Raw genomic sequence first — 21,477 nt, 5'->3', positions numbered from 1 at the left:
GTGATTTGTGGTGCCCCAAAACAATTACAATAATAACATCAAAGTTTACTGATCTCAGGTCACCACAATGGATACAATAATAAAAAAGTTTGAAAGATTGTGAAAATTACCAAAATGTGACAGAGATACAAGGTAAGCACATGCTATTGGAAAAAATGGCACTAATAAACTTGCTTGGTGCAGGGTTGCCACAAACCTTCAATTTGTAAAATGTTTAATTGCTGCAAAGGACAATAAAGGGAAGCACAATAAAACTATACAGGTATATCTGTATAGTTTATCCTTCCATTCAAGGAACTTTTATTGCTATGCACTGGGACAGGTGATAAACACAAAGTAATGGGAAAAACAAATAAGCAAATGCATAATTGTAGTTTAGTGTAAGAAACTGTTTTCACAGAGGGGGACATCAAAACCAGCCTGGGTGGGGATGGTCAGGGAATGCTTGCAGGACATGCAGGCCTTTGAGTTGCATGTTTAAGGAGGAGTAGATGTCCATTAGGGAGATAGCATGTGTGAACATGGAACATAATGAACTCAAGAAACCATGAATAATTGTTTGGAATGAGTAATGGACTGGAAACAGGAGGTCATGTGGGACATGTCAGAGGAAGCTGGAGAGTCAGTCTCATCTTAGATCCTGCATGGCTATTTGAACCATGTTGAGTGGCTTAGAATTTATCCTAAGTGGAATGAGGAGCCACCATGGATTTTTATTAGAGAAATGACATAGTCAGATATGGTTTAGGGAGTGTGCCTATGGGTGGGGGGTGGTAGAGGATAGAAAGGCAGGGTGGGGCATTGAGAAGGGAAATGGGAGACTATAGGCAGGGACCCTGGCGGGGATGCTGCTGTAATCCAGGTAAAGAGAGAAGAGAGCTGAAACTGAGGCCCCTGAAAGGGAAAAGAGAAAATAGGAGGAGAGAAATGGGTTTATAAGATTTGAAGCAGGTTCCCTTGCCTGCCATATTGTTTGCTCCATTGACATTTGGCTCAGCCCCTTGCTCAGGGAGATATTATAGCATGTGCAGTCTATTGAAAAAGAAAAAGAAGAAAAGCCCAAACATGAAATGAATCACATACAACTATGAGCAAGAAAGAATAAAACAAGGGATCTGAGTAAGGCCAAGAAGGAAGAGACAGTCTTATCTTTTTCTTTTTACCTTAAGCCTTGTGTCCCTTTCTTCTCTAATCTCTCACTCTTCCTTCTCAACTACTCCTTTCTCTGCCTCTGTGACTTTAACAGTTCATCATGACTAAAGGTCTCAGGAAGACAGGGTAGGGAGCTAAACCTGAAACCATGTTGAAATTACAGTGCTGCTCAACTTTATGATGTGATCATTGCTAAGCTGGGCCTTTAGCAAAAGAATGGCTTCTTGACACACTGCATGCAGGGGAAGGGTGGGCTCAGAGAAGTTCAGTGTTTGCTTCCACAATATTCCTTGAAAAAGTCTTAAAACTGCTTTAGAATATTAAGAAGAAAAAAAAACCGACCATTTTTTTTCTCCTATTATTTTCTTACAACACAGAACACTTCATTGACCAATGTGTAGGAGTTTTGACCCACACACTACTCAAGAAATCAGTTCTGCAGTGGACACCAGTGGGGTGTCCTCTCAATTCAATTTGGAAATGACCTACCTGAAGGTAGAATCAGATCCCACACGTCGAGTAGTCAGTCCCATGACTGCCCCCTACTTCAGATGCGAGTTGCCCATTCAGGCCTTTGGAATTTCTGACTGGCCAGCTATAAATTGGGATTTCTACAACCTCTCTACCTTTGGGTTTGATTAATTTGCTAAAGCTGCTCACAGAACTCAGGGAAACCCTTTAGTTTTGTTTACCCATTTATTATAAAGGATACATGAAAGGATACAAATGAACAGCCAAAGAAAGAAGGTTTGGAAAGGTCCCAAGCCCAGGAGCCTCTGTCCCTGTGGAGGTGGAGGGTGCCACCCTTCCAGCAGGTTAATGTATTCTTGTTCACCAATTTGGAAGCTCCCTGAACTCAGCTCTTCTGGTACTTTATGGAGGCTTCATTATGTAGGCATGATTGATTAAATTGTTGGCCACTGGTGATCAACTTAAACTTCAGCCCCTCTCCTTCTCTGGATGTGAGATGGGGTGTGGGGCTGTGAGTCTCAACCCTCTAAGCACACAGTAAGTCCCCTTGGCAACCAACCCTTCATCTTGTAGTTATCTAGGGATTTTCCAAAAATCACCTCATTAACATAGTCTCAGCTGTGGTTGAAAGGGGCTTGTTATAAATAACAGAAATGCTGGTTTCACCTTCATCACTCTGGAGCTATTCTGGAGCTGTTTCTGGAACTGAAGACAAAAGGCCAAATAGTTTAACAAAAAATATCCTTATCATTCTAGTTACTTAGGAAATTATAAAGGCTATAGGAGCTGTGAGCTAGAAACCATGGACACAGCCAAAAATAAATATTTTATAATATCACAAATACTGTCTATGTTTTTCCATTGATATGTCACTATTTGTTTGAACCCAGGCCTGTTAACTTGCTGTGATGCTAATGGCCTTTTGTTTATAATAGACCTAAAAGATTTTCAAATTATGCAACCCCCATTGCCAAAAGCTTTCGGGTGGGCTTTTAAGCAAAATGAAGAAAAATTGCATATAGGTTCACATTCATTTTCCAATGTAAATTGCCATTTTATTAAAAATGGAGTTTATAGCAGGGAAATCATAATTTAAATTAATGAATCCTCAAATGATACTTATTATTGCCAATTATTTTTTAATATAATATAAAATTTCTGGGTTCATAAATAGCATTCTTTTTTTATTCAGGAAAAGCCATGCTCAGCAATGTGTTATTCATGACTTAATTATTCTATAGATGCTTCATTCATATGCATGCAGATATATCTGGCAGCACTGCATTTTAATGAAGATGCTGAAAGGCAGCAGGCTATAATTTCTGACAGAGGATTCTGTCAGGACTGAACAATAGGAGCTCCTGAAGAGGACTAGGAAATAACACAGCCCAGAAAGAAAATTAAAAACCCATTTAAATATTTTAATTATAATCTCCATTAGGGACATTTTGAAATCCTTGTGCACATCAGAGCTTCTGTAGTTTAGAAGCTATTTTTGCTGGAAGAGAATAATTTTTAGGAAGGGGGAAATATTTTCAAGATCTCATGAGTTGAGACACAACCGCTCCCTAGGGGAGCACAGGACCTGGTTCTGTGCCCATTCCCTGCCCCTCTTTAGGCTGACTTCTCTTTATTGAAGTCATAATGGGGTTAAAATGACCAATCTGTTCAACCTTGCAAGAGACAAGGAAAGGAGGAAGGGAAAGAGAGCCTTTCACATTTGTGTGTGTGTGTGTGTGTGCATGAGTGTGCCACATACACACAGAGTGTGAGGTTTAGGATTTTAGCACTGGTTGGCTGCACCTCAAGCTTTCATCCTTGGACCCTCCAGAAAGCTCAGGTTAATGAGAAACAATAAAGACCTGTTTCAACGATAGGGATTGACGCAATTTTATTATGGTTTCTCTTTCTCATCTTCTCAGAGAGGGAGAGATGTCAGAAAAATGATAGAATTGTCAAAAGCTTGTGCAATCAGCTAAATAAATAAACAGGTAATAATTCCACTTTTTCCGTTACAGAATACAAGCAAAAAGAAACCTACCGCTACATTCAAGTATTTTAGGGTAGCTATGAATATGCAAGTGATGGGGCATCCAGGGCAGTGGGAGGCGTGGCACTTTCTGGAAGGGTGAGGAGAAAGAGGAGCAGCTGTCCAGGCACTGCCCTGAGTTTCCTCCTACTCTGTTGAAGCTGCTCTTGTTATGCTTGCCTGTGTGCCTTGCATCTCCACATCCACTGCACACTTTGCTTTCTTCTTACTCCACCTCTCAGCCACGTTGAGGACAGATGGCAACCTCCTCTTTCTTCAAGCATGCTGCTCTTGTGACGCTTGTGATGCCATAGACTACTGCTTCTCAGCATTCTTGTGTTTTCCTCCCTTTCTATTTCTTTTTAAAATGTTGACCATTGATAAGTAGAATTTAATTTTTGTGTGTGTGTAAATTTTTAATCCTTTAGCGTATTGTATACATCTTTAATTAAGAAATTCTTCCTTGGGCTGAGCAGGGTGGCTTACACCTGTAATCCCAGCACTTCAGGAGTCTAAAGACAGCAGATCACTTGAGGTCAGGAGTTCAAGACCAGCCTGCCCAACATTGCAAAACCTCATCTCTACTAAAAATACAAAAATTAGCCGGGTGTAGTGGCTCACACCTGCAGTCCCAGCTACTCAGAAGGCTGAGGCAGGAGAATTGCTTGAACCCAGGAGGTGGAGGTTGAAGTGAACCGAGATCGCACCACTGCATTCAGCCAGGGCCACAGAGTGAGACTCTGAAAAAAAGAAAAAGAAAAAAAGAAAAGAAAGAAAGAAAGAAAGAAAGAAAGAAAAATTCTTCCTTACTTTAAGCTCATGAAGTTCTTCTAAAATTTCTTGCAAGCATTTAAAGTTTCTAGTTCATTGTCATGTTTTGAGGTAGAGATCTGAAAGTCATGTTGAAACTTAATCCCCAGCATGGCAGTATTAAGAGATGGTGCCTTTAAGAGGTGATTGGGGGCCGGCGTGGTGGCTCATACCTGTAATCCCAGCACTTTAGCAGGAGGAACCAGGCAGATCGCTTGAGCCCAGGAGTTTGAGACCAGCCTTGGCAACATGGTGAAACTCCATCTCTACAAAAAATAAAAAATCAGCCAGGCACGGTGGTCGCACCTTTGTAGTCCCAGCAACTCGGAGGCTGAGGTGGGACGATCACTTGAGCTTGGGAGGTTGAAGCTGCAGTGATTGTGCCACAGCACTCCAGCCTGAGTGCTGTGGATGAAAGACTGAGACCCTGTCTCAAAAAACAAAATAAATAAAAACAAGTACAAAAACAAACAAACAAAAAACTAAAAAAGAAGTGATTGGGTCAGGTGGGTTCTGGTTTAATCCATTCATGGATTAATTAATGGATTAATGGGTTAATGGATTAATAAGTTATCGTGAGGGTAGAACTGGTGGCTTTAAAAGAAGAGGAGAGGCCTGATCTAACACGCTCAGACCTTCTTGCCATGTGATGCCCTTCCCTGTATCACCTCTGGACTCTGCAGAGAATTACCACCAGCAAAAAACCCCCACAAGACACAGGTCCTTGTCATTGGACTTCTCAGCCTCCATAATCCTAAGAAATAAATTCCTTTTCTTTGGGAATTACCCACTTTCAGGAATTCTGTTATAAGCAACAGAAAACAGACTAAGACAAAATCTGAGCTTTTCATTCTATATATATAACTATCTGTCCCAGAATTACTCATTGGATAGTCCTTCCTTTCACAAATGGTTTGCAAAGCCAACTGTGTCATATATCAAATATCTAGTATACATAAGTATAGGTCTCTGTGTTAGTCTTCTTAATTACTGAATAAAACAGTATCACAAATTTAGGAGTTTAGAACAATAGCTACTTGTTACCTCACAGTCCTATAGAAGTCCAGGCAGGCTTAGCTGGATTCTGAGTGTTTAACAAGGCCAAAATAAAGGTGTTGGCCAGGCTGGGCTCTTATCTGGGGCCTCTAGGGAATAATCTGCTTTCGAGCTCCTTCAGGTTGTTGACAGAATCCACTTCCTTGAAGCTATAGAACTGAGGTCTCTGTTTCCTTGTCTGCTGTGAGCTGGAGCCACTCTACGCAGCTCAAAGCCACACACATTTCTTGGCATATGGACTCTTGCATCTCCAAAGCCAGCAAGGGCACGTGAAATGCCCTCATACTTCGAATGTCCAACTTCTGCTTCTTCTGCCAGCCAGAAAAAAAAAAATGATCTGCACTTGAAGGGCTCAGGTGATTAAGATTACCCAGATAATCTTTATTTTTCCATAAAATGTAACAGTCATGGAAAGGATCTTTTCATGTTCCATCCCCACTCAAATAGGAAGGTATTACAGAAGAGCCAGGGTCATTGGGGGTCATTCCTAGAATTTCACGTGCTACAATCTGTCTATGGGCTTTCTAACCTGTACCATTATCCCTGTGCCAATATCCACCCTGTTTAAGCAAGTTGTATCAAAAATTCCACTGATATTTGAATTGTAATTGCCTTGGATCTAAGGTTCTATCTTTTTGATATTGAATCTTTTTACTAAAACTTTGGAATGCCTCCCAATTCATAATTTTGTCCATATGTCTTACATATCTTTTCCTTTTTCATACATCATAATGAAAAGTTACAGTGAACTCTGGCCCAAAGCAAAAATTTTGACTTTAGGTGGGACTTCTAGAGTGAGTGAGAAGATGGGAAAATCCTGTCCCCCAAAGGCAAATATAAAACCAGAAAAAACTGTCAGAAACAACCACTTCAGGATTTTGGAAATTGATGAAAGGCATCCATCTCATTGAGAAGCATGTATTGAAGAAAAACTGAGCGTCAGTAAGAATGGTGGGAATCTGTGGCACTCTGTCCTGGGGTTTCTGCCATTCCCCACCCCAGTTCTGCTGTTCAGTAATTTTACCAGGGCAGAACAAGCTATGAGGACAGGTGGCCTCCTTACTACAGGAGGCAGATTGACTTTGGAGTGGAGCGTAGATTTGACTCAGGGCCTTTGGCAAAAATGATGGTGGAAAAATCCTGGAATAATACCAAACAATTTAAGAAGGGCAACATTGCAGCTAACCTGAGGTTACGATGTTGCTCAGGAAACCAAGAAACTGACAGACCAGCCAGAAAATTAAAAGGGAAATCCAGAGATGGAGATAGTGACAGTGGCCTTCACAAGTGTTCACTTCTCCGTGGCAGCTTGGAAGGCTGTATGCATGCTCAAGGACGTGTGTACACATAGGATGGATCAGATAGGGCCTGGCTGTCTACCTGTCCTTTATGAATGTGAAGACTTGAGTATGCAGAAAGTATAAACCAGGGCAGACCTGCAAGTTGTCTGAACTTTGATTACATTCCTTTTTTATTTTGTTATTTTTGAGCTAGGGTCTTGCCCTATTACACAGGCTGGAGTGCAGTGGCACCAACATGGCTCAGGGTCCCCACTACCTCCTGGGCTCAGGCTATCCTCCCACCTCTGCCTCCTGAGTAGCTGTAACTACAAGTACACATCACCATGCCTGGCTAATTTTCAATTTTATTTTTTGTAGAGACAAGGAATCACTGCTGGCAGTGGTGGCTCAAGCCTGTAATCCCAGCATTTAGGGAAGCAGAGGTGGGAGGATAGCTTGAGCCCAGGAGTTTGAGACCTGCCTGGGTGACAGCAAGACCCCATTCTCAAATATAGAAAAATAAATAAATAAATAAATAAAAGAGATAGGGTCTCACTGTGTTGCCCAGGGTGGTCTTAAACTGCTAGTCTCAAGTGATCCTCTTGCTTTGGCCTCCTAAAGTGCTGGGATTACAGGGTGTGAGCCACTATGCCCAGCCTTGATTACATTCCTTAAACACACAGATCTGTTGGCAAAGAGCAGAAGGCTTACTGGCTCAATACGTTTATGTGCAACCTCTGATCAATTTTTGGCTGATCATTAAGCTATGCTAACCCAGGAGTGACTCATGGGAAGCCAGATTTAAAAATAAACAAAAATAAATTTTAAAAAGGAACCTGAACAGAAACAACAGGAGCTGCACACTGTTGTGAGATAGATTCTACAGAATTTATCCAGGCAAGTCATTCAGCAAATCAAAAAAGTAGCAACAGCAACTAACCCTGGAGAGGAGACGAATCCAGAGTTACTACAATATATTATCTAAAATGTCCAGTTAAAGAAATGACATGCAAAAAACCAGGAAAGTGTGACCACACACAGAAAGAAAAACAATGGAAACTGTTTCTGATGGGACAGATGTTAGATTTGGTGGAGCAAAGACTTCAAAATAACTAGTATAGATATGTTTAAATAAATAAAGAAAACAATATTTAAGAACTAAAGGAAAGCATAACAATAATAAATAATCAAGTAGGGAATACAAATCAAGAGATGAAGATTATTTTTAAAATGGAATAGAAATTCTGAAGTTGAAAAGTACAGTAATTAAAATAAGAAATTCATTACAGGGTTTCAATAGCAGAGTTCAGCTGGCAGAATAAAACAAATGAGTGAAATCAATGATGGATCAAGAATTATAAGGAATTACAGAAAAAACAATGAAGAAAAAAGAAGAGTCTCAGAGATTGAGGAACATCATCAAGTGACCCAGTGTCAGTGTCCCAGAAGTAGAGAAAAGAAAAAACAGTGAAGAAAATATATTTAAGAAACCATGGCTGAAAAGAACTAAAATATATATAGTAAAAGGCATCTGTATCAGTCTGCTCAGGTGACCATAATAAAATACCATAGACTAGGTGGTCTAAACAATAGATATTTATTTCTCACAGTTCTGGAGGCTGGGAATTATAAGATTAACGTGTTGGCTGACTTGGTTTCTGGCAAGGACCCTCCTCCTGGTCGATAGACAGCAACTTATGGACAGGGTCCTTACATGCCAGCGAGAAAGCTCTGGTCTCTCTTCCTCTTTTTATAAGAACACTAATCCCATCATGGGGGTTCCACCCTCATGATCTAATCTAAACCTAATTACCTTTCAAAGGTCCCACCTCCACATGCTATCGCATCCAGGGCTAGGGTTTCAATATATGAATTTTGGGGGGAGACAAACATTCAGTCCATAACAGTGTCCAACAAATGAATATTTATGGTGCAGTAGAAAATATTTACATAGTACAACAAAGGCAGTGAAAGAGAAACATAGAAACAAAAAATGCATGATATATATAGACACAAATAGCAAAATAGCAGAAATCAATACAAATAAGATTTCAACAAATAAGACGAAAGTAAAATCATGGAAAAAATATATATTAGGATGGCCAAAATCTGAAAAGCTGACAATACCAATTGCTGGTGAGAATGCAACAGAAATTCTCATTCATTGCTAGTGGGAATGCCAAATGGTACAAACACTTTGGCAGTTTCTTGCAAAACTAAGGATACCATAGAATCCAGCAGTAGTGCACCTGGGTATTTACCGAACTGATTTGAAAACTGCTGTTCATACAAAACACCACACATAAATATTTACAATTATTTTATTTATAATCACCAAAACTGGGAGTAATCAAGACGAAGCCTGTGACTAGCCAGCCACTGCACTCCAGCCTGGACAACATAGCAAGACCCTTGTCTAAAACAAAACAAAACCCTTAAACAAACTACAGCTGGCAAACAAATATCCTGGTTAATGATTAAAAAAAATACACATCTCCATGACTAAATGGACTAATATAAATATTTCATAGAAAAGACATCAAATTCCAGATAAAACTTGAGTGTATTCAATCTAAATAAGTGAAATAAGTTTATTTCCTTACTTCTCATTTGGATTATTTGCTTCTCAAAGACAGAATTGTTCCTTGCAAGAAACAAATTTATACATACAATAGTTCTTTATTTAATTATTGTTTTATTGATTTCAAAGATTTAGCCAACATTGATGAGGACGAAATGCTATAGTTTATTGAGGCTAAATCAGTGTAGCCCAGGTTGGAAGTGCAGTCTCAGATGTCTTCTAATTGGAAATGTTGCAAGTTATATTATTGTTCAAAAATACTTACTCCCTTTCTTTAACTTCATGGGAAGAATGTTCTTCCCCCTACTGGTTGATCTTGGGCTTGGCCTTCTGTGACTTCCTTTGACCTCAGGCCGAATGTGCTTGCATTCTATACCCTCGCATTAGTATAATGCACCATAGCCTATGGTTAAACAGGCTTTCAGGCAGGCTTCTGTGCTAGCAGCTTTCACCTATATTACCGTGAACCATAGAAATGGCGGATATGGCCAGATGCGGTGGCTCATGCCTGTAATCCCAGCACTTTGGAAGGCCAAGGCGGGCAGATCACGAGGTCAGGAGTTCGAGACCAGCCTGGCCAATATGGTGAAACCCTGTCTCTACTAAAAATACAAAAACTAGCCAGGCGTGGTGGCGCGCTCCTGTAGTCCCAGCTACTTGGGCGGCTGAGGCAGAAGAATCGCTTAAACTCGGGAGGCGGAGGTTGCAGTGAGCTGAGATTGCGCCACTGCATTCCAGTCTGGGCGACAGAGTGAGACTCCGTCTCAAGAAAAAAAAAAAAAAAGAAATTGTGGGATATTTGACTTTTTACTCTCCAAAACCCCTGCATTTTTATATGATTCATTCAATCCTCATCTTACCTTGCTGCCGCCCCAGCCCAAGGCCCTGCGCAGAGGGGAGCGATGGCACCAGCAGCAGCCACACGCTCGCCCCTACTGCTAGCATCCTTGCAGCGCAACCCCCGCCCGCACCGCCTGCGGGAAGCTGGGGGTCTTGGAGCCTCGGTCTCCAGCCTTCTCCTGACTTTGGCTCCGTGCCACCCGCCAGGCTTACCCCCAACCACTACTCCTCCCACCCACCATTCCCTGTCCCTCCTCCCTGCCGGTTTCTCCTGGACATCCCTGGCCTGCTCCAGCAGCGCCGCCAGCTTCAACCTCACGCCCTTAGTTTTCACTTATTTAACAGCAGAAGCACCGAACAAAATTCCCGAATAAAATTCCTCATTGGCCTCTGACACTAGACTACAAACATCAGGTGACTCAATATTGTGGGGGGAATTGGGCCAACTTGGCTTAAATTAATCCAAGCTTTGCTATAATATGACCTAAATCCCTTCATTTATAAAATGTAGATAAGGAAGAATTGGTATTGAATAAACACCTGGCACATCATTCTCGATATTACTACTGTATTACTATTCTAATAAAAATTTAAATTGTCACTTATTCAACAAAGATTTATCCAACCTCTCTTTTGTGCCTGAGTTTAAATTTCTCTTTCTGGGAAAGGAGACCCCTGGAATTCAGGGAATATGGAAGGTTACACCTACAGGTCTGTGATTGGCATATTGGAAGGGCCCACGAGACTTTGCCAATTGTAGAGTCTACCTCACCAGGGGTTAAGAAGACTTGATTAGAATACATTTCTATACATTTATGGCATCTGTGCTATTTCTAGCTTCCCCCTCTTTTTATCATTTCTATTACAGGTTCTAACATGCAACTTTAAAAATGGTCTCTCAAGCTCATGGCCTTCAAGCTTGGAATTAGGTTGGTAGGGCAGTATGTGTCTCTGCTTGCTAGCAGTAAAAAATGTTTGAATGGGAGATCTTTCCATGGAAAGGGTTTTTATAACTCCGTTACAAAGAGCAGCCTAACAATGCAGGGGAATATCAAGTTTTTTCAAATGTTTTACAAGGATGTTGGGGAAGCAGATGGTCTCTCCAACTCTGTCTCCATGTTCTATGTATTGACTTGCAAAGAGAGCACACTGTGTTATTTTTAGTCAAGATAAGCAATGAAAAAATGCATTGGTGCATACCTTGCCTTCCATATTTTTGAACTTAAATTCATTTCATACTGCCTTCTCTTTGAACAAAGAATTTACCAAGATAACCAGTATGTCGCGAGTCTTCCTGCAGTGCACCTCTTTCACAACCTTGGCTCCCATTTCTCCTGGCACACAGACTTTTTTCTCGAAGCATACTTGTTCCACTTGTGATTCTTCCCTGACAAACAGTCCTGCCTTAAATTCAACCTATCTCTTGGATATCTTTGTGGAATTCTTGCTGTCTTATACCTGATTGGATTGAACAGGTTAGTGTTTGATAGTTTATTTGTTTTAGCATATCAAATTTTTTTTAAGGGGACAGAGTTAAAAATTGGCCTCCCTTAGTACCATCAAGATGAATCCACTCTTCCTCCATTTTATTGCATAAAAATGTAATGCAATACTATTATAGACCCTTGTGTGTATGAGTGCTTCCTCCATCTCTTGAGGGTAGAGACCTGGTCTAGTTCCCCTCCTTATCCTCAGCAGCTAGCCCTGGGCCTGACACCTAGGAGGCACTTGGTAAATATCTTTTGAATAAATGAATGAATAGTGATCAGTAAATTAATGGAAAGCTTTTAACCAAGGGATGCCCACGGAGGCTCAGCATGACTGTGTTTACTATCTGTAGGGCTAGTGGAGGTAGAGGATAAAAAGCTGGAGATAATTGGGCAGCCTTTGGGAACTGGTGGTGCTACATAGGGAAGATCTCTTGGAAGGGAAGGAAGATAGTGAAAGATGGTTAAACGGGGAAAGAGGTTAAAGGAGAAGGGGAATAGAAAGGGTGAGTGCAAAAAGAAACACCATCTGTCAGACTGGGCTCTTTTCCTTTCCCTCTCCTCAGCTCCCACAGACTTCCTTCGGGCCCCTTTTTTTCAAAATGTAATTTATTTTATTTAACAATCTAGGAAGTTCACAGCCACCAGCAGTTCTAGTGCAATTTCAGGTGTGATTGGGAATTCGGGAATCTCAGTGGAGCTGTTAGTGTAGCGAACCTTGTAAGTAAAATACATGCATACTTTTGATAGCACATACGAAGGTATCTCTCTAAAATTGACCTCATTGGTTTCATTCTCAGCAAATTGACCAGGGCTGTTCAACATGGCTTTTCTCATGCCTGATATTAATGCATGTTCTCTTTTTACAATAAATTCATGGCCATTAGATGGTATCAATTTGACATACATGGCATCTCAGGGCCTTCACGGCCACCATAGGTTTTCTCCTCTCCATTCATTTTGTTCTTATAAAATGCTACTTTGCTTCCCCTGGAACTTTAGTAGTTTCCTGGAGCTCTGCTTCTGCCTCAGTCAGAGTCTCACTCATCAGCCCGGCAGCCACTGCAGCCTGGTCCCCACGTACCACCATAGCCCCTGTTCCAGGGCCATTGCCCCTCTTTGGGTCCCTTTTGTAGTTCTTCTCCACTTGCTCCAATTCTGATCAGAAGAGTTGCTGTGCAGGATCAAGAATTGTAAGCAGGTGGAAAACAGCAACTGAATATAAAGTTTAGGAATTCACTAAGCCAAGAAGTTTGAAGATAGGTTGAAATACCAGGCTGTGGTATAATGTTTCACTCTTGAAGAGGTGGGCCTTCCAAGTGACTACTCGTATTTCCCCTATGAAATGTGATGTTCTCCATGGAAACAGCCCATGAACAGCCCAGTGTTCCATTTTTCCAAGGTCTGCCAGCATTGCTGCTGGGCTGACTTGGAGGGTTGGCTGGGTTAGACTAAGGTTAAGCCAAGATCTTTTCAAAGTAATTGGCATTTGGAAGTAACTACTGTACATTGCCAAAAGAAGAGATGATGATGACAAAGAGCTGTGACCTTAAAGGAATGTGACCAGGCTTTGACTGATTCTTTTTTGTCAAAATAGCCAAAAGAATGTCTGATCAAGGGTCATGTTGAAAGGAAAATTTCAATTTGCCTCATTCTTTTTTTTTAAACATAGGTTTTTTTAAGACGCAGGGAATAAACATTGTTTGGAATACAGGTTTTCTTCTTGTTTAATTATCAAAATATTTTTAGGATATCTGAAATGCCCTCTGAAATCTGACAGTTAATATTTAAAGTATAATTTTGACTCACTTAAATGAAATAAGAAACTTGTCTGCTGGGCAAAATGAGAAATTTTGAGCTCTTCACTTGGGTTCAGGGTGGTGCCATCTGTATCTCTGTACCCAAGTGCTCTGTGTATAGTGGGAGCTCAGTAAACATTTGGTGCCTGAGTGAAAAAGCTGAAATTCAATAGCATTATACAATCCTGATCTGCTGTTTCAGCTGGAGGCAGCTAGTTAGTTATACAGCTCATGGGCCCTCAGCATTTTGACTTCTTTTGCTGTAGAAGCAGATAGAGTAAGAAGCTAGGCATACCTTTATATCACCTATTTTCAAACCTCATCATTAACAATAAATTTATTTTATTAGAAACGTGTGTGCTTGTAGAAAAAGCTTGCAGTGTAACAAAACTAGCTTTCTAAAAATGAATGATTCTATCTTTTGTAATCAGTACTTCATGCAGTTGTAGTCACTGCAAATGGGCAAGCAGATAGCTCCAAGATTCTGTAAAGCCACTATGATTTGAACTATACTCATAATAATATAGTTCTGCACTTTTCCTCATTGCAGTTATATGATTTAAAAAATTATACAACATAAAAATGCAGAAAGAAATGAAAACGCATAGTTGCCACTATTAGTATATTCCTAGGGTATTTTTGGTGTAAGAATGTGTGATAATCATAATTCTAAGCTAGCCCTCCATGATCTCTACCCTCTAGTTATTCCTGTGATTATGTTGTTACTTGGCAAAAAGAATTTTACAGAGGTAATCAAGTTACTGATCAGTTGACCCTAAGATAAGGAGATTATCTGGGTAAGCCTAATCTAATCACATGAATTCTTTAAAAGCAGAGAGGTTTCTTTGGCTAGTTGGAGAAGCAGAAGAAGTCAGAGATTCAAATCATGAGAAGCACTCAAAATGCCGTTGCTTGCTGGAAGATGGGAGGAGCCGTAAGTTAAGAAATGTGAGTGACCTCTAGGAGAGGAGAGTGACCCCTAGCCAATAGTCAGCAAGCAAATGGAAATCTCAGTCCTACAAACAAAAAGAACTGTATTCTGCCCAACAGCCTGACTGAACTTGGAAGCAAATCCTATACAGTACCTCTAGCTTGGCCAACATCTGGATTTCAGCCTTTGTGACCCTAAGCAGAGGACCCAGTTAACATGTGCGAAACTCCTGACCCATGAAAAATGTAAGATAATAAATATGTATTGTTTACAGCTGCTAAGCTTATGACAGTTACACAGCAATAGAGACTAATGCAGATTTTGATACTGAAAGTTGATACTGCTGTAATTAATACCTAAAAGGTGGAAATGGTTTTGGGATTAGGCAGTAGCTGGAGGCTAGAAGAATTTTGAGGAACATGATAGAGAAAGGCTAAATTGTCTCCAACAGACTGTTAGTAGAAATATGGATATTAAAGATACAACTGGTGAGAGCTTAGAAGGAGGTGAAGAGCATTATAGAGCAAACCTAAATTTCCTTGGAGAAAGCCTAAATCATCATGAACAGACTTTAATTAGAAATCTGGGCTTTTAGAATACTGTTGGGGAAGACTCAGAACGAAGTGAGATTCATGTTATTGGAACTGGAGGAAGGAGAATCCTTGCTATGTGGTGATAGAAAGCTTAGAAAAATTGTGTCCTGCAGTTATATGGAAAGCAGAATTTGTAAATGACAAACTTAGATATATAGCTGAGGAGATTTGCAAGCAAAGTGTTAAAGGTGCTGGCTTATTTCTGTCTTACTACTTATACTAAAATGTGAGGAAAAAAAATAACTGGAGGGAAAAACTGGTAAACATAAAGGGATTAGGACTGGAGAATTTTGAGACTGCTCAACCTTTCCAGGTGGCAAGAAATGCTAAGAGTCAGAAATGGCTTCCAAAAGTATGGCATAGAGAAAAGAAAGACTGTGCAACTGTCCAGCTTTCACTGAAGCCTCAGGAAGACTAAAAGGTTAAAGTGTTCAGTCATAGAAAAGGCTCTTCTAAGATATTAAGGTTGTGACTCACCGATCCCATCAGTGAAACTAGAGGGCCTCTCAGAAGCTTAGGAGTATTGTCCCTCAGTCATCTCAGCAGAAACCAAAGACAGAGCAGGGATCATCTCAAAAATGTTTGTGCTCATGGCTTTTGTCTAATGGAGTGAAACTCTGAAAAATTTAGGCAAGGACCATTCAGTGAGTTGAATAGTTTCTTCCTGTAATTCATATCTTCCTTGGACCTATGAATGTGACCTTGTTTAAAAATAGGGTCTTTGCACATGTAATCATGTTAAGGTGAGATCATACTGGATTAGAGTGGGCCTTAATCTAATTAGTGGTGTCCTTATAAGAAGAGGGAAATTTGGACGCATACATGCAGCATGCAGAGAGGAAAACAACATGTGAAGACAGGCAGAGATTAGAGTGATGCACCTACAAGTCAAGAATTGTTTGCAGTTACTAAAAGCTAGAAGAGACAAGGAAGGACTCTCCTCTAGAGCCCTCAGAGAGAGCATGGCTCTGCTGATACCTTGATTTAAGTTTTGTAGCTTCCAAAACTATGAGAGAATAAATTTTACTTGTCACAGGCCATCTAGTTTGTGTAACTTGTTACAGGAGCCCTAGGAAACTAGTAAGGATTATAATGTTTTTGAGAACATTACATCAACAGAAATGCTACTAGAGTGGACTGAAAGAACTGAGGAAGTACAAAATGAAAGAAAACTACTGGGGCTCTCCCATATGCCAATTTTATTGTCAGGAAGCAAGCTAATAAAACCACTTAGCTGAAAACATGTTCCTTTCTTGATAATGGAAGGATGACTCAGAGGGCAGAATCAAGAACCCAGAAGGCTGAACCGAGAACCCAGGGTGCAGATTTGAAAACCATAGCAGGTTATTCCAAGGCCTGGAATAATAAACCTAATTAAAGAACCCCAGCTGGAGTTTCTGTGGGTGTATTTCAAAGTTGCTTTGGATTTGTGTCTCCTTTTTGCCTTCCATCTCTCTCCCTTTTTTATTGATTAATATATTTTATTAAAAAAATTATTTCTAGAGCTTATAAATGGGTAAATTTCAAAATAGTATCAATGCAGACTATTTAACAATATTTTAATATTTCTTTTTACTCAACAGTCACCTTTATGTTTTGCTTTCCATCAACAAATGCATTGGATTAAAGCAACAGTAATCTTACCTCTAAGTTCAATGCCTGAGTTTCTTGACCACTTTATTTCCATTCGGAGTTTAGTAATTACTTAACTTCACATTTCTCTGTCACCAATGATAATCAAATGGTCTACCTAACTAGCCAAAATCATAAAACTATTATAAGCCATGTCAATGGAATTTATAATGTTTATATGAAACAACTATACTGACACACATGTGCATTGGGGCCTATTCGAAATATGTCAAAAATAACAAGCTTTAAAGAATGAGGTCTTCAGGCAAAGACGGAAAAGGGTCTTCATCATAAAAAATTATTAGGAAGATTTAGATAAGAAATCAGCCTACAATTTTAACTAAATAAAAGAGGAAAGGGGAGTACATAATCACAGTTTATGACAGTTGAAGAAAAGTCAGTTGCCATTCTATCACAAACTGGCTCACTATCTCAAGAGCTTAGAATCAGGCTCTTCAGGCATTTATGAAAACAACAGAATATTATAATGCTACTTAATCTGACAGCAAATAATAGAAGAAAAATTGGTGGCACCACACCTTCTCAACACCCTTGAAAACAGGAACTAAAATGAATAATTAAGAAACAGTATTCAAAGATCACTGCAAGCTGGGCACAGTGGCTCACACCTGTAATCCCAGCACTTTGGCAGGCCAAGCTGGGTGGATTGCTTGAGTGCAGGAGTTCAAGACCAGGTTGGGCAACATGGTAAAACCCTGTGTATTGGTCTGTTCTCACACTTCTATAAAGACACTACCTGAGACTGGGTAATTTATAAACAAAGGAGGTTTAATTGACTCACAGTTCTGCATGGCTGGAGAGGCCTCAGGAAACTTACAATCAAAGCAGAAGGGGAAAGAGGCACCTTCTTCACAAGGTAGCAGGAGACAGAAGTGTGTGTAAAGGGGGAAGAGCCCCTTATAAAACCATCATATCTTGTGAGAACTCAGTATCACGAGAACAGCATGGGGGAATCCGCTCCCATGATCCACTCACCTCCCACCAGGCCTCTCCCTCAACACCTGGGGATTACAATTCAAGATGAGATTTGAGTGGGGACACAAAGCCTAACCACATCACCCTGTCTCTACAAAAAATATAAAGAATTACTGGGCTTGGGCTGAGTACAGTGGCTTACCCCTGTAATCCCAGTACTTTGGGAGGCCGAGGCAGGCGGATCACTTGATGTCAGGAGTTCGTGACCAGCCTGGCCAACATGGTGAAACATTGTCTCTACTAAAAATACAAAAAAAATTAGCTGGGTGTGGTGGTGCATGCCTGTAATCTCAGCTACTTGGGAGGCTGAGGCAGAAGAATCACTTGAAACTGGAAGGCAGAGGTTGCAGTGAGCCAAGATCGTGCCACTGCACTCCAGCCTGGGCAAAAGAGCAAAACTCCATCTCAAAAAAAAAAAAAAAGAATTACTGGGCTTGGTGGCGTGCACGCACCTGTAGTCTCAGCTACTTAGAGAGCTGAGGTGGGAGGATAACCTAAGTCCAGGAGGTCAAGGCTGCAGTGAGCCATGATAGCACCACTGCACTCCAGCTGGGGTGACAGAGTGACACCCTGTCTCAAAAATAAACAAGTAAAATAAAACTAAAACAACAAGCACTGTATTATCTAATGCAATTTATAAAATAAGCAAAGTTCAGCAATCTTCAATGGAAAAGGTCATAGTATTTGAAAATTAAGAATGTTTTGATGCTGATTTTTATCAAAATGGTACTTCAAGCCATTAATTGGAACAAATTCCAAACTCACAGTTACTTGCATCACCTCACTTTAGAATCAAATCATGAGTCCATTTCAGCTAATAATTTATTTTGATTTTTAGCTTCATGGTCCACTTCAATGGAAAGAGATTTTGTAGCAGTGACTTTGCTTCTCAGACTTTCAGTGAGTCTCATTTTCTTCCTCACAGACACTATACTCACTGTTAGCATAGCCATAGTTCCCATAGTTGGGAACTCCTGGGTACTCCTACACCCAGACCTGCCCGCCTCATCCTGCCAGAGAAAAGAAGGAAAAGGCAGGCATGCGGGGAGAAGTGGTGAGTGGGTAGGAAATAGGTAGGGGTGACCCAGAAAACATCTTCAGTATCAGTGCCCAGCGGAATACCAATTTCTTCCTAAAAGTGCCATGACATCAGTGAAATATAAATATTATGCCTTTTTCGAATTGCAATGTGTATAACTATTATCCTATGTTTGCCCCACTATTGTATGTTCGGAGTATTGGAAGATCATAACATGTCTCTTTAGTTTTACAGGTCCACAGATAGAGAGGAACTGTGCCTGGGGACTGTTATTATGGGTTACCCTAGAGCCCCATCCTCTCCTGATTTCTACATGATTTACGTGATGGGATTGGGGGCATATGAGCTATTGAGATTTAGATGAGAATTTTTGATTTTGAGTTGGTACTCTAATGGGAATTTGGGGAAGACAGTATTCTAAATAGCCCCTTAATCTCTGCCCTCTATTGTCACCCCCTTATTATGTTATGTTACATGAAAAAGTGATTTTACAGATGCTATTAAGGTGACTAATCAGTTGACCTTAAAATAAGATGTCAACCACGTGGGCCTATCCTAATTACATAGAGCCCTTAAAACAAGAGAGTTTTCTCTGGCTTACTGGGGAAGCAAAAGTCAGAGATTCAAAGCCTGAGAGAAATTCAATGTGTCACTGATGGCTTGAAGAAGGAGGAACCTACAAACTGATGAATTTGAGTGACCTCTAGGAGCTGAGATTGATTCCTGGGCAACAGTTGCTAGCAGAGAATGGAGACTTTAGTCCTACAACCACAAGAACTGAATTCTGCCAACAACCTGAATGAGCTCAGGAGAATATTCCTCCCCAGAGTCTCCTGATGAGAACATAGCTCAGCTGACATCTTGATTTTATTCAACCTTTGAGATCCTGAACAGAGGGCCCAGCTACAATATGCTGGATACCTGACCCATGGAAACTATAGATAATAATCTGTATTATTTACTGTTGTAAGTTTGGGGTAATTTGTTATGCAACAATAGAAAACTAGTGTGTGTGTCTACGTAACACTATGTGTATAAGTCTATGCATTTATATTCTTTAAATAAAAGAGATGACATTTTTACAAAACCATATAAAATCGGTCTAGCCAGAGGTTTATAGAACAATCTTGTGAGTCAGTAATAAAATGAAATTTATAGTACAGATAGAATTCCAATTTTTAAAAAGCCCTTAATAAAGAGGGATAGCTCTAGATTCAAGCTTCTTATTGCTTTATCCTTCTGGGAGAATCTGTGAGAAGGATACCTCATTAGTATATACTGTCAAAGGGTTGAAATCTCAATAAAACAATCAGTTCAACAAGTAATCATTTAGCACCTTATAAGTGCCACTGGACACTAAGGTTAGCACTGGGGGTTGGGTGATTTTTTTTGTAATTCAGGACTATGAGAAATAAATTTATGTTGTTTATGAGTTGGTATAAGCTTATAAGAGCAAAGGATATTATAAGAGCAAAGGATACATTCTTAGCATTGGATGCTCATATACCTCATCCAAGGGAGATGAGGTGAGTGTGGCTTCTTGACTTTCTCCTGTTCTTTACAGAACACTGCCCCAGCTGGTGGAGATGGCATTTTGCCTGTCCAGGTTGAGGTCCTTTCAGGTTGCAGGTTGCAGGAGGCCATAAGCAGGAGCTTACCAAGTCTCTTAATACCTCAAATTATGTCACTCCCAACCTCTCGTATAATTACTTTATAAGGCTGCAAAAACTGCCTTTAGTTAAGCTCCATTTCCTTGGTCTAACTAGTGTAGATTTCAGGTACAATTTCTTACTATGCCAGTGGTGCCACCCTTACCACATTGGTCTCGGTTTTAGAATAATGACTAAGCATTTCATATGAGTAGTTATATTAGAATGATGAGGAGTGTAAAATTGTTCAAGATGTAGCAAAGCTTAACATGAAGGCTTGGCTAAGGACCTCAAAACCTAGTTCATAGAGTAGTCCTGGGAATTAAATGATGTAAGGCATTAATTAAATGATATAAGTGCTTAATTCAATGCCTGGCATAAACGAACAACTCAATAAATGTTAGTTGCTATTGTTGTTAATTGCTATGACTTACTTGTTAGTGCCCTTATGGTAACAACTATTATTGCAAAAGAATTACAGAAAAGAAGAGCTGATATTGGGAGAAAGAAGAGAGGATCTGGAAGTCCTGAAGAGGCTAAAGAAATAATAGACTGGGAGTAACTGAATGAGAATGTTGGAAGAAAGGTTGCAGTTAGTGAATGGAGTGTTTGAATTTAATATTTAGGAGATAGAATAATTCCAAGTAATGATAGAAGTATAGCAAACTGGGATGGACGTGGAGTATGTGTGATGTGAAATGGGAGATAGGAGAAGAAGGTCATTAGCACTAAGGAAGCCAAAGGAGTCTGGAGAATCAGGTAGGGTATCCGTGTGGCTTTGGAACACTCTCAGGATGACAGCACAACTTAGACTACAGGAGGCAATGGAAAACACTAATGTCTTTAATAAAAGAAGGAAGTACCTGAATCCTTGTTGGTAGGATTTCCAAGACTGAGAGTGTCTCTGGATCCTGTCGTTTTAGCAGAACTACTCTGTGCACTATTTATACCCTTGTTGGAGTTCTCTCTACCTTCTAACTTCAGGAAGTGATTTTATTGTGCCAGTTCCCAGAAAGCTGATGGGGCAGTGTATTCACGCCCAAGCTGGCTGTTTGGAATACATCTAATGTACCCATTCTTCCAGCCCAGGCAAACTGCCCTTAAGAGCTACTTGATCCAACATCACGAAATC

General features: G+C 40.2%; 1 long non-coding RNA gene and 1 pseudogene across 1 annotated transcript; both read right to left on the bottom strand.

Moving 5' to 3' along the window:
- Window positions 1-2,964: 2,964 nt before the first annotated feature.
- Window positions 2,965-21,274, bottom strand: LOC117981662 (uncharacterized). The gene is made up of 3 exons (XR_008626619.2): window positions 21,209-21,274; window positions 4,636-4,728; window positions 2,965-4,392 (listed from the first exon to the last, which is right to left on the bottom strand). It is a non-coding gene; the product is annotated as an uncharacterized LOC117981662 (long non-coding RNA).
- On the bottom strand, window positions 12,325-12,665 carry LOC100993520 (elongin-C-like; annotated as a pseudogene).
- Window positions 21,275-21,477: the final 203 nt, after the last annotated feature.

Source organism: Pan paniscus, chromosome 1, assembly GCF_029289425.2.
Source record: "Pan paniscus chromosome 1, NHGRI_mPanPan1-v2.0_pri, whole genome shotgun sequence".
NCBI lineage: Eukaryota > Metazoa > Chordata > Mammalia > Primates > Hominidae > Pan > Pan paniscus.
Note: the sequence above shows the minus strand (reverse complement) of the source record. Positions and strands in the feature narration are given on the sequence as shown.